Raw genomic sequence first — 11084 nt, forward strand, 5'->3', positions numbered from 1 at the left:
TATATCACAATGGGAGTGTGTTCATGGCACAGTAAGGGTGCAGCCATGTCCAATGGGCTTAATGCTTCTAAAGTGCTAGACCCCCCTCTCCTCCTATACAATGTGCACGTCACTGAGGTGTATGGGTTATGGTGGTCATTCCGAGTTGTTCGCTCGCTAGCAGTTTTTAGCAGCCGTGCAAACGCTATGCCGCCGCCCACTGGGAGTATATTTTAGCTTAGCAAAAGTGCCAACGAAAGGATCGCAGAGAGGCTACATTTTTTTTGTGTAGTTTCAGAGTAGCTCAAAACCTACTCAGCGCTTGCGATGACTTCAGACTGTTCAGTTCCTGTTTTGACGTCACAAACATGACCAGCGTTCGCCCAGCCACGCCTGCGTTTTTCCTGGCACGCCTGCGTTTTTCCGAACACTCCCAGAAAACGGTCAGTTGACACCCAGAAAAGCCCACTTCATGTCAATCACTCTGCGGCCAGCAGTGCGACTGAAAAGCTTCTCTAGACCTTGTGTGAAACTACATAGTTCATTGTAATAGTACGTCGCGCGTGCGCAGTGCGCCGCATACGCATGCGCAGAAGTACCGTTTTTTTGCCTCATCGCTGCACAGCGAACGAATGCAGCTAGCAATCAACTCGGAATGACCACCAATATCTTCCAACAGAAAAACATCAGGGAATACAAAAGAGACGTTTTGTTGAAGCGCCACTAGAGGGCAGCACAGACTCAGGGGATAAAGTAAGTGCATGTGGACACTTCTCAGGCACTGCAGTTTAGCACTGCCTTATGTATACTAGAGCTAGCAACAAACCACGCAATGGGGGTCATTCCGAGTTGTTCGCTCGTTATTTTTTTCTCGCAACGGAGTGATTAGTCGCTAATGCGCATGCGCAATGTCCGCAGTGCGACTGCGCCAAGTAAATTTGCTATGCAGTTAGGTATTTTACTCACGGCATTACGAGGTTTTTTCTTCGTTCTGGTGATCGTAATGTGATTGACAGGAAGTGGGTGTTTCTGGGCGGAAACTGGCCGTTTTATGGGTGTGTGTGAAAAAACGCTACCGTTTCTGGGAAAAACGCGGGAGTGGCTGGAGAAACGGAGGAGTGTCTGGGCGAATGCTGGGTGTGTTTGTGACGTCAAACCAGGAACGACAAGTACTAAACTGATCGCACTGGAAGAGTAAGTCTCGAGCTACTCAGAAACTGCACAGAGAAGTCTTTTCGCAATATTGCGAATCTTTCGTTCGCAATTTTGATAAGCTAAGAAACACTCACAGTAGGCGGCGGCTTAGCGTGTGCAAAGCTGCTAAAAGCAGCTTGCTAGTGAACAACTCGGAATGAGGGCCAATATTGGGCTAAACAGTGTGTACCCTGCGCCCATTATTGCCTAATAACCGGTCGGCTCTGCTCCTCTGATTGGCCTGCTGGCAGTCATGTGTGCTCTGCAATGTGTACACGATCTTTCCAACAAAGTTCGTTTAAAAGCATCATCTGTGATAATCTTTAGAACAAAAATCATTCAGACAGGAGCAGATAGGTCTACTACGGTATGCCGGCAGCGGGGCGAGTGCAAAAGAGCCCCTTGTGGGCTCGCTGCGCTCGCCATGCTGCGGGCACGGTGGCGCGCGCTGTTTAGTCTCCCTCCAGGGGTGTCGTGGACACCCCAAGAGGGAGATTAGGTGTCGGTATACCGGCTGTCAGGATTCAGGCGCCAGTATGATGAGCGCCAGCATATCAAGTGCCACCCGAACAGATTATTATGCAGTCTGTGCACTGGCTGGCATCAGGATTGTTTCACTAAAATCTATCAGGTATATTGCACCCAGTGCCACTTCATTCACACAGTGACATACCCCCCAACTGTCCCCATTCCAGCAGGACAGTCCCGCTGTCCCTCCCGCAGACAGCAGTGTCCCTCGGGGGGGGGCAGTATCACCCGCTGTTCTGCTAAGCACGCGGCATCCATTCAGTGAAGGGAAGTGAGACCGGGGCTGCTCCAGGAGCGCTGGGCACGCCCCCAAAATGCAGAAAACGCGTCCGTGCCGTGAGGCCACGCCCACTTGGATGATGCCATGCCCCTTTACGAACGGGTCACACACGTCCCGAGTCACTGAGAACAAAAGTTGGGAGGTATGCAGTGATATATAAATAGAAGAACCCCACAGACAATCACGCTATAGGGCAGTGGTCAGGGAACAGGGGTAAATTACCCCAAATGGGTTAAAAATGCTGTATACTAATGCTGCTGCAGAGATGGAGACAAAGTTGTCTCCATCTCTGAAAATAGAATTTAGGCCCTCATTCCGAGTTGTTCGCTCGCAAGCTGCTTTTAGTAGCATTGCACACGCTAAGCCGCCGCCTATTGGGAGTGAATCTTAGCTTAGTAAAATTGCAAACGAAAGATTCGCAATATTGCGAAAAGACTTCTCTGTGCAGTTTCTGAGTAGCTCGAGACTTACTCTGCCAGTGCGATCAGTTCAGTGCTTGTCGTTCCTGGTTTGACGTCACAAACACACCCAGCGTTCGCCCAGACACTCCTCCGTTTCTACAGCCACTCCCGCGTTTTTCCCAGAAACGGTAGCGTTTTTTCACACACACCCATAAAACGGCCAGTTTCCTCCCAGAAACACCCACTTCCTGTCAATCACATTACGAACACCAGAACGAAGAAAAAACCTCGTAATGCCGTGAGTAAAAAACCTAACTGCATAGTAAATTTACTTGGCGCAGTCGCACTGCGGACATTGCGCATGCGCATTAGCGACTAATCGCTCCATTGCGAGAAAAAAAATAATGAGCGATCAACTCGGAATGACCACCTTAGTCCGTCAGGGGGGGTTTCTGGGTACTCGGAAACCCCCCCTGCATGCGCTACTGCACAGGGCACACTGCCACCCTGTTACACCACTGATGCACCCAGTGCCCCCTCATTCACACAGTGATGTACGCATAAATAGAAGAACCCCACAGACAATCACGCTCCCACATAACACAAAACTGTACAATATGTAAACAAACCGCATAAGCTACATGAGGAGTATACCATAGTTACCTTCCCTCCCGAATCCTGCGTGAGAGCCCCTTTAAAGCTCTTATCTCCCGCTGCCCTGCATTAAAAATCAAATCTCCCATTCTGTGGATTCTTCACTGCAGCCAGGGTTCCACTAAGGAATTTCCGGGCAAGGACAGTGATTTACTGCAGTCGCTAGCAAGGCTCATAAGCTTCAGCTGTGACTCTCAGCAAAACCTAGTAGGACCCCTGGCAGTAGAGAATACAGCTTGCCTGACCCCTGTGAGCTGTGTCTTCTTATATTAGCGTCTGCTGCTGCTGCTAGTGTGTGTGAGCTATGGACTGGGTTTTTTTCTTAGTAATCTTTAGTTAAACACACAAACAGGACAATACAAAAAAAGCTTTAACATTAGTTTTTGGGGAATTTATTGCATAGGCGTCACATTGATCATGTACAGTATACTGTGCTGAGTGAGAAAAGATTTATAACTGCGAATATTTGCACACAAGTTATCCAGTATTGCAGGCCGCAATGTTAGTACTTATAATTGCAACATTTCCCAAAATATATTGTACTAATGTTAAAACGTCTTAATGCTCACCTCCCAGCAGCTGCCCAGAGACGCCTTATCCTTAGGCTCTGTCTGATAGAGATGGGACCCAGACAGAGCTACTTGTGACTTTGGATGCATCATGCAATGCATGCGCAGACCGCGTCTTCAGATTAAGACACATTTGGGACAAAATTATTAAATGTGTCCATTTTCCCGGACCAGAATCAGCCCCTAAATCAGCCAGCCAATGGAAAGGGAGATGAGGTTACCCCCTCTCCCTAGTAGTCCTCATCTAAAGCCAGAGTAACAAGCAAAGAGGTCCTGCAGCAGCTATACATACCACCCCAGATTCAGGGCCGGATTAAGCCTTAGGGGGGTTACGGGGGGCCCGGTGCACTTAAGACAAGGGGGGGTTAGGGGGGCCCGGGAGAAGGGGAGGGGGGGTATATGACCCATTCCAGGAAGGACAAAATGCTCTCTCCCTGGACTTCCCTCTTATTATATGATTGGCGCCACCTGTGTGAAACTAAAATTTGTTTTGGGTATTTAATATGCATCTATACCGTGTTGATGCTCTTTTAACAAGAACATAAGAAGAGAAGTACAGTACACCTGACCTCACAAGGGACGTGTCACTGTGCAGTTCTTCATACAGAGTAACAGCAAGCACGGACTGTTACATGTACAACACTAGAATGTGGACAGTTCTCTAAACGTACAGTTTCATTTAGAAAGAGTGAGACTTACACAAGGACACACAGCCTGCTAGGCTATCAGCGTTATACCAGGGAGAAGGGTTATCAGACTTTGTTGCAATTTTACAAGAGAATGCAGAAGTGGATGTGTGTCAGCTTAGGCAGAAATGATGCTGAAACCGTTCAGGGTCATTGCTGTGTCTTATTCATCTATGCAATCTCATTGCACTGCAGATTCTGCCCACTTAGTACTGTATGTGCAAATCTGTGGCCCTGACGTACAGTCATATCCAATGCCTGGGTTGTCTTATACACCAATGCGCCACTCTGCCACCGAGAAGGCGGAACAACCTCGGTGCTGCAGTGGCCGCTTTTGGCACTAGGGGTCAGGAGGAAGGGGGCCCGCCCACAGAAAGGAGAGAGGTGGCGGATGCACTCTGAGGTGAAGTCCTGCACAGCGCGCCTCTGCGCTGTGCAGGACTTCACCTCAGAGTGCATCCGCCACCTCTCTCCTTTCTGCGGGCGGGCCCCCTTCCTCCTGACCCCTAGTGCCAAAAGCGGCCACTGCAGCACCGGGAGGGGCAGCAACTAGGTGGTTAATTCCCGGCGCTATGTGCCTGAAATAGTGCTGAAGTGTGGATAGATAGGACCTATTCCCCATTTAGCCAGCCCTCTTTCTTATATATATGCGAGAGTGCGCCCGTGTGTACTGACTGTCCGCGCGTCCCGCCCACTGTCCATACATCCACAGGTATTATCAGCAGCAGTGACATCTGCCCCATGCTGGCTGCAAACGCTCCATCAGAAACAGGCATCCAATCACTACACAAGGGATCCACACTGTGCGTCTGCATGGTTACCGCCCACTTACCCCCCCAAATACTAGAGATGAGCGCCGGAAATTTTTCGGGTTTTGTGTTTTGGTTTTGGGTTCGGTTCCGCGGCCGTGTTTTGGGTTCGACCGCGTTTTGGCAAAACCTCACCGAATTTTTTTTGTCGGATTCGGGTGTGTTTTGGATTCGGGTGTTTTTTTCAAAAAACCCTAAAAAACAGCTTAAATCATAGAATTTGGGGGTCATTTTGATCCCAAAGTATTATTAACCTCAAAAACCATAATTTACACTCATTTTCAGTCTATTCTGAACACCTTACACCTCACAATATTATTTTTAGTCCTAAAATTTGCACCGAGGTCGCTGTGTGAGTAAGATAAGCGACCCTATGTTATGCACACCAGTGCCTGCAGGAAAGTACTGGTGTCAGAACTGCTATGCACTCCAGTGTCTGCAGTAATGTACTGGTGTTAGAACTGTAATGCAAAACAGATGGACTCACAGACAAACTGGGGGATATGACATAATGTACACAGAAGGTGATAGGGTAACAAAATACACACAAAGTGAACAGAGAAGCCCAGAGGCTAAGGAACTGGGTATCTCCCTTGTATTAGAACTGCTCAGATGGAAAAGCAAGATGTTGTGTTTTAATACGTAGAGAACCCGAAATGCTGTTGCTAAGGGCAACAGCAAAACCCTAAAGGGTTACCAACGGGTGTGGCAGTAAACTCCTTGGTCAGAGATGGAATGATAGACACAAGGAGAATCTCCACAATCCTAATTCTCACTTGCAGTGCACAGGTTTTAGCTTACTGCCACTAAACTGGCCCCTGACACCTAGCACAGTGAGACAGGATTAGACAGGCAAGTCTTAGAATACAGCCGCAAACTTGCTAAGTTCACAGAGTAGTAACAGAACCCCAGCAAGCTAAACGACTGACTCCAGTCTTACTGCTAGGTCTGGATTGGCAGAGTGTAATACCAAATCCCCAGGCCTATTTGCAGTAAGCAACAAACAAATACAAAGCTACACAGTACTGGCTAACTTTCATGAACTGACTAACCAACAAAGATTCAGCAGCATCTGCTTACCCTGAAAAGAGGCCTTATAAAGCAGGTGCTGTCCACGCCCCACTCAGACCTCACAGACTGTGAGCACAAAAACCAGCACCGGATCCCCTGCCGTGCACAGAGCCTATAACCACTGCACAGCAAAAGACCCGAACCGGAGTATCAGCTGCGCTCAGGTTACTCCACTAGCACTTGTCTCCCGGTTGCCATGACGACGTGGCAGCACAGGACAGGAGACCCTAACAGTACCCCCCCTCTGACGAGGGGTCAAAGAACCCCTACCACCGGGTTTATCGGGGAACTGCGAGAAGAAAGAGCGTATCAGTCTGGGGGCATGAAGATCACAACTGCGCACCCACGACCGCTCCTCCGGGCCATACCCCTTCCAGTGCACCAAAAATGACAGCCGACCCCGAACCACCTTGGAGTCAAGAATCCTTTCAACAACAAACTCCCTCTGACCACGTATCAGAAGAGGGGAAGGTCTTCCACTGGAAGAAGGATTACTAATCGCCCGTTTTAAAAGGGAACAATGAAATGTTTTATTGATACCCAAAGAACGGGGCAGATCTAACTGAAATGCCACCGGATTGATAACCCTGGTGATCTTATAAGGGCCGATGAACCGGGGCCCTAACTTATGAGATGGCTGTCTCAACTTCAAATTCTTGGTAGACAACCAGACGAAGTCTCCTAATTTGAAGCTGCAGGGTCTTTTCCGCTTATCAAAAACCCTTTTGGTCACTAATGACACAGACACAAGGGCTTTCTTCACTTTCCGCCAAATACCTCTAAGGACCGAAACCACAGAGGAACCACCAGGCGTGGAGTCCAGGGGGTCAAAAGAATTGGCCTTAGGATGATGCCCATACACACAAAGGAAGGGAGAGATCCCTGTAGCAGAGTGAGCCGCGTTGTTATAGGCAAACTCCGCCATGGACAGATGAGCAACCCAGTCAGTCTGACACTTGGAGACATAACACCTGAGGAACTGCTCCAAGGACTGGTTCACCCTTTCAGTCTGCCCATTAGACTGCGGATGGTAGCCTGACGACAAGCTGACAGAAATCTGGAGATCGGAACAAAATGCCCTCCAGAATTTGGCCACAAACTGGGATCCGCGGTCAGAGACCACATCAAGTGGCAACCCGTGGAGACGCACAACATGCAGCATAAATAATTCAGACAGACGTCTGGCTGATGGCAGCCCAACCAGTGGAACGAAGTGCGCCATCTTCGAAAACCTGTCAACGACAACCCAGATGGCTGTCATCCCCGAGGATTTGGGCAAATCCACCACAAAATCCATTGAAATGTGGGTCCATGGCTTAGATGGGATAGAGAGTGGATGTAATGGGCCAACAGGAACCCCTCTAGGAGTCTTATTTCGGGCACAGATGTCACATGCCCGAACCCACTGATCCACATCCTTAGCCACCGAGGGCCACCACACCGCCCTAGATAGCAACTCCCGAGTTCTGGCAATACCCGGGTGACCTGCCGACTTCTTGGCATGGAATTCCAGGAACACTCGCTGTCTTAACCTAGGAGGCACAAACAAAAGACCTACCGGAAGGTCTGGAGGAGCCTGCTCCTGTGCTCTAAGGACTAATGATAAGAGGTCCTGGGTAATGCCCACTTTAATACATGATGGGGAAACAATGGGCAACGGCTCCTCGGTGGTCTCCTGGATTGGAGCAAAACTCCGCGAGAGCGCATCAGCCTTGATGTTTTTTGACCCAGGGCGATATGTTATCAAAAAATTAAAGCGAGCAAAAAACAAAGCCCATCGTGCCTGCCTGGCATTGAGACGCTTCGCTGACTCTAAATATGCCAGATTCTTATGGTCAGTGAGAATTGAGACCACAAACTTAGCCCCCTCAAGCCAGTGTCTCCACTCCTCGAGTGCATCCTTAATAGCCAACAATTCCCGGTTACCCACGTCATAATTCATCTCGGCAGGCGAAAATTTACGGGAAAAGTAAGCACAGGGATGAAGGCGATTATCAGACACTCCCATCTGAGAAAGCACTGCCCCAATACCCATCTCAGAGGCATCCACCTCCACCACAAAAGGACGCTCTGGATCTGGGTGTCGCAGCACCTTGGCCGAAACAAATGCCCTTTTGAGACGGGCAAAAGCCGCTTTAGCCTCACAAGACCAGTGAGCAACATCCGCCCCTTTCTTAGTGAGTGCCACCAAGGGCGCCACTATAGACGAAAATCCAGCGATAAATCGTCTATAAAAATTCGCAAAGCCCAGGAAACGCTGAAGCGCCTTCAAACTAGTGGGCTGCACCCAATCCAGGACTGCCTGTACCTTGGAACCCTCCATTTGGAAACCTTCTGGGGAGATAATATATCCTAGAAATGCGATTTGCTGAACTTCAAATTCGCACTTCTCCAGCTTCGCCCCAAGCCGGTGGTCTCTGAGTTTCTGGAGGACTAAGCGTACATGCTTCCGATGTTCCTCCAGGGAATGGGAGAAGATTAGGATGTCATCTAAGTATACAACTAAGAATCTATCCAAATATTCCCTGAGCACATCATTCATGAAATCCTGGAAGACTGCCGGGGCATTACAGAGCCCAAAAGGCATCACCAAATATTCATAATGCCCTGAGTGGGTATTAAAGGCAGTCTTCCATTCATCCCCCTCTCTTATTCGGATTAGATTGTACGCACCGCGTAGGTCAATCTTAGAAAAAATGGTGGCAGTACGAAGCTGGTCAAACAAGACCGAAATGAGAGGCAGTGGGTATGAGTTTTTAATCGTGATACGGTTCAATTCCCTGAAGTCGATGCAGGGTCGCAACGAACCGTCCTTTTTACCCACGAAGAAGAACCCCGACCCAACTGGAGACTGTGAAGGTCTGATAAATCCCTTAGCCAAGTTCTCCTGAATGTACTCTGCCATAGCCTGAGTCTCAGGACATGACAGGGAGTACAACCTGCTCTTGGGAAGCTTAGCATTTGGCAACAAATCAATGGCACAGTCATAGGGGCGATGGGGAGGTAGTACCTCTGCAACTTTTTTGGAGAACACGTCCGCAAAATCTGCATAACACCCTGGCAATCCTGGCAAACTTAGCTGCGAGAGCCTGACTGGAAGGCTCAAGCAACTCCTGAAACAATCAGTACCCCAACTAAGAATCTCCCCAGAGACCCAGTCAAATTGAGGATTGTGGGCCCTTAACCAGGGTAACCCCAACACCAATGGGGCAAAAGTACAGACAGTCACATAAAAGGACAATTTTTCAGAGTGTGTGGCTCCAATAAACAAAGAAATCTGGCTAGTGCAAGAGGTAATTTTACCTTGGGATAATGGTTCCCCGTTTAACCCACAAATCTCAATTTCCGGTGCCAAGGGTACTAAGGGAACAGAGTGTTTCAGGGCGAATTGGCGGTCCATAAAAACCCCGTCGGCCCCACTGTCCACAAAGGCCTCAGTCTTGACAGTTTGACCGAGGATCTTCAAGGTCACCGGAATGATAAAAGTCTTCTTGGGAAATTCTGACTTCTGGCCTGACAGGATATTTCCCATCACCCTCAGGCCGTGAAGTTTTCCGGCTTTTCTGGGCATGATACTACCACATGACCTTTATTCCCACAGTACAAACACAACCCCTGCTGTCTCCTCCGCGTCTTCTCACGCGAGGAGAGGCGGGTAGCCCCAATCTGCATAGGCTCCTCAGAAAATTCCTCAGAGTCTGAGGTTCCCTTGGGAAGGAAGGAAATCTCAGTCTCCCTTTCAAGCCTACGCTCTCTCAGCCGTCTATCCACCCGGATGGATAACTGCATGAGCTGATCCAAGCTATCAGGCAAGGGATATTGTACCAGTTGGTCCTTTATCTGGTTAGAAAGACCTCTTCGGTACTGGTGTCTCAGGGCTGGGTCATTCCACTGGGTATCATGGGCCAACCTCCGAAACTCCGTACAGTAAACCTCAACTGGCCTTCGCCCTTGCTTAAGGATCGAAATCTGAGCCTCGGCTGAGGCCGTCTTGTCAGGGTCATCATACAACATGCCCAGTGCCGTAAAAAAAGCATCAACACTTTTTTTTTTTTTTTTAAATATATTTATTGAAAGTTTTTCAGTTATACATAAATGAACAGAAAGGTCATCAGACCGTAAAAGAAAATGCTGAACCGAGTACGTATGTAAAATCAAATACAGAGTGGAGAAAAACAGCCTATTACAAAGACTCCTTGATATACAGAAGGACAATGATATATAGCAAGTTTTAACATATTCGCAAAAATAAATCCTCATTGTACAATCTTTGCATTACAATGCAGTGCATGAATGGGATGTAACAGACAAAAAACCTTTCAAGTTTTCATTCTCGAAAAGTGTGTCCAACCCACACCCATACCATTATCTCTGTATATTCAGTGATTTCACACTGTATTAGATAACGTGAGACAGATATCAATTAGAAATAAAGAGGACAGCAAAATAAAGTAGTATTAGAAATCGAATATGGGGGAATACAAGAGGGGAGGGGGGGTGGGAAGGATGGATGCATGCTAAAGACGAGTAATAGGGACCAGCCCTAATATTCATTAAATGTGATTTTATGTGATCTAATTGCCAGAGAAAACCACCTATAAACTGTATCAGTGAAATGCATTAATCATATGCATACAGTTCATATGAGGCCATAGAACAATCAAGAGTTTTTAATATATGTTGTTTGGTTGTAAGAGGTAAAGTGTCTAAGACAGGACTCCATTTGCGGCAAAACTTTCGAGTGCTAAAAGAGGGTGACAATAACACTGTCTTTCTATCATAGTACATCAATTGCAATAGTTTTTGCTGAATTTCCGTAATGGATGGAGCTGAACGGTTGACCCATTTAATCAATATACATTTCCTGCCAATCGTAAGAATTACACTAATGATGGGAAAAAACTTCGGAGTAA

This window comes from Pseudophryne corroboree, chromosome 2, assembly GCF_028390025.1.
Source record: "Pseudophryne corroboree isolate aPseCor3 chromosome 2, aPseCor3.hap2, whole genome shotgun sequence".
Lineage (NCBI taxonomy): Eukaryota > Metazoa > Chordata > Amphibia > Anura > Myobatrachidae > Pseudophryne > Pseudophryne corroboree.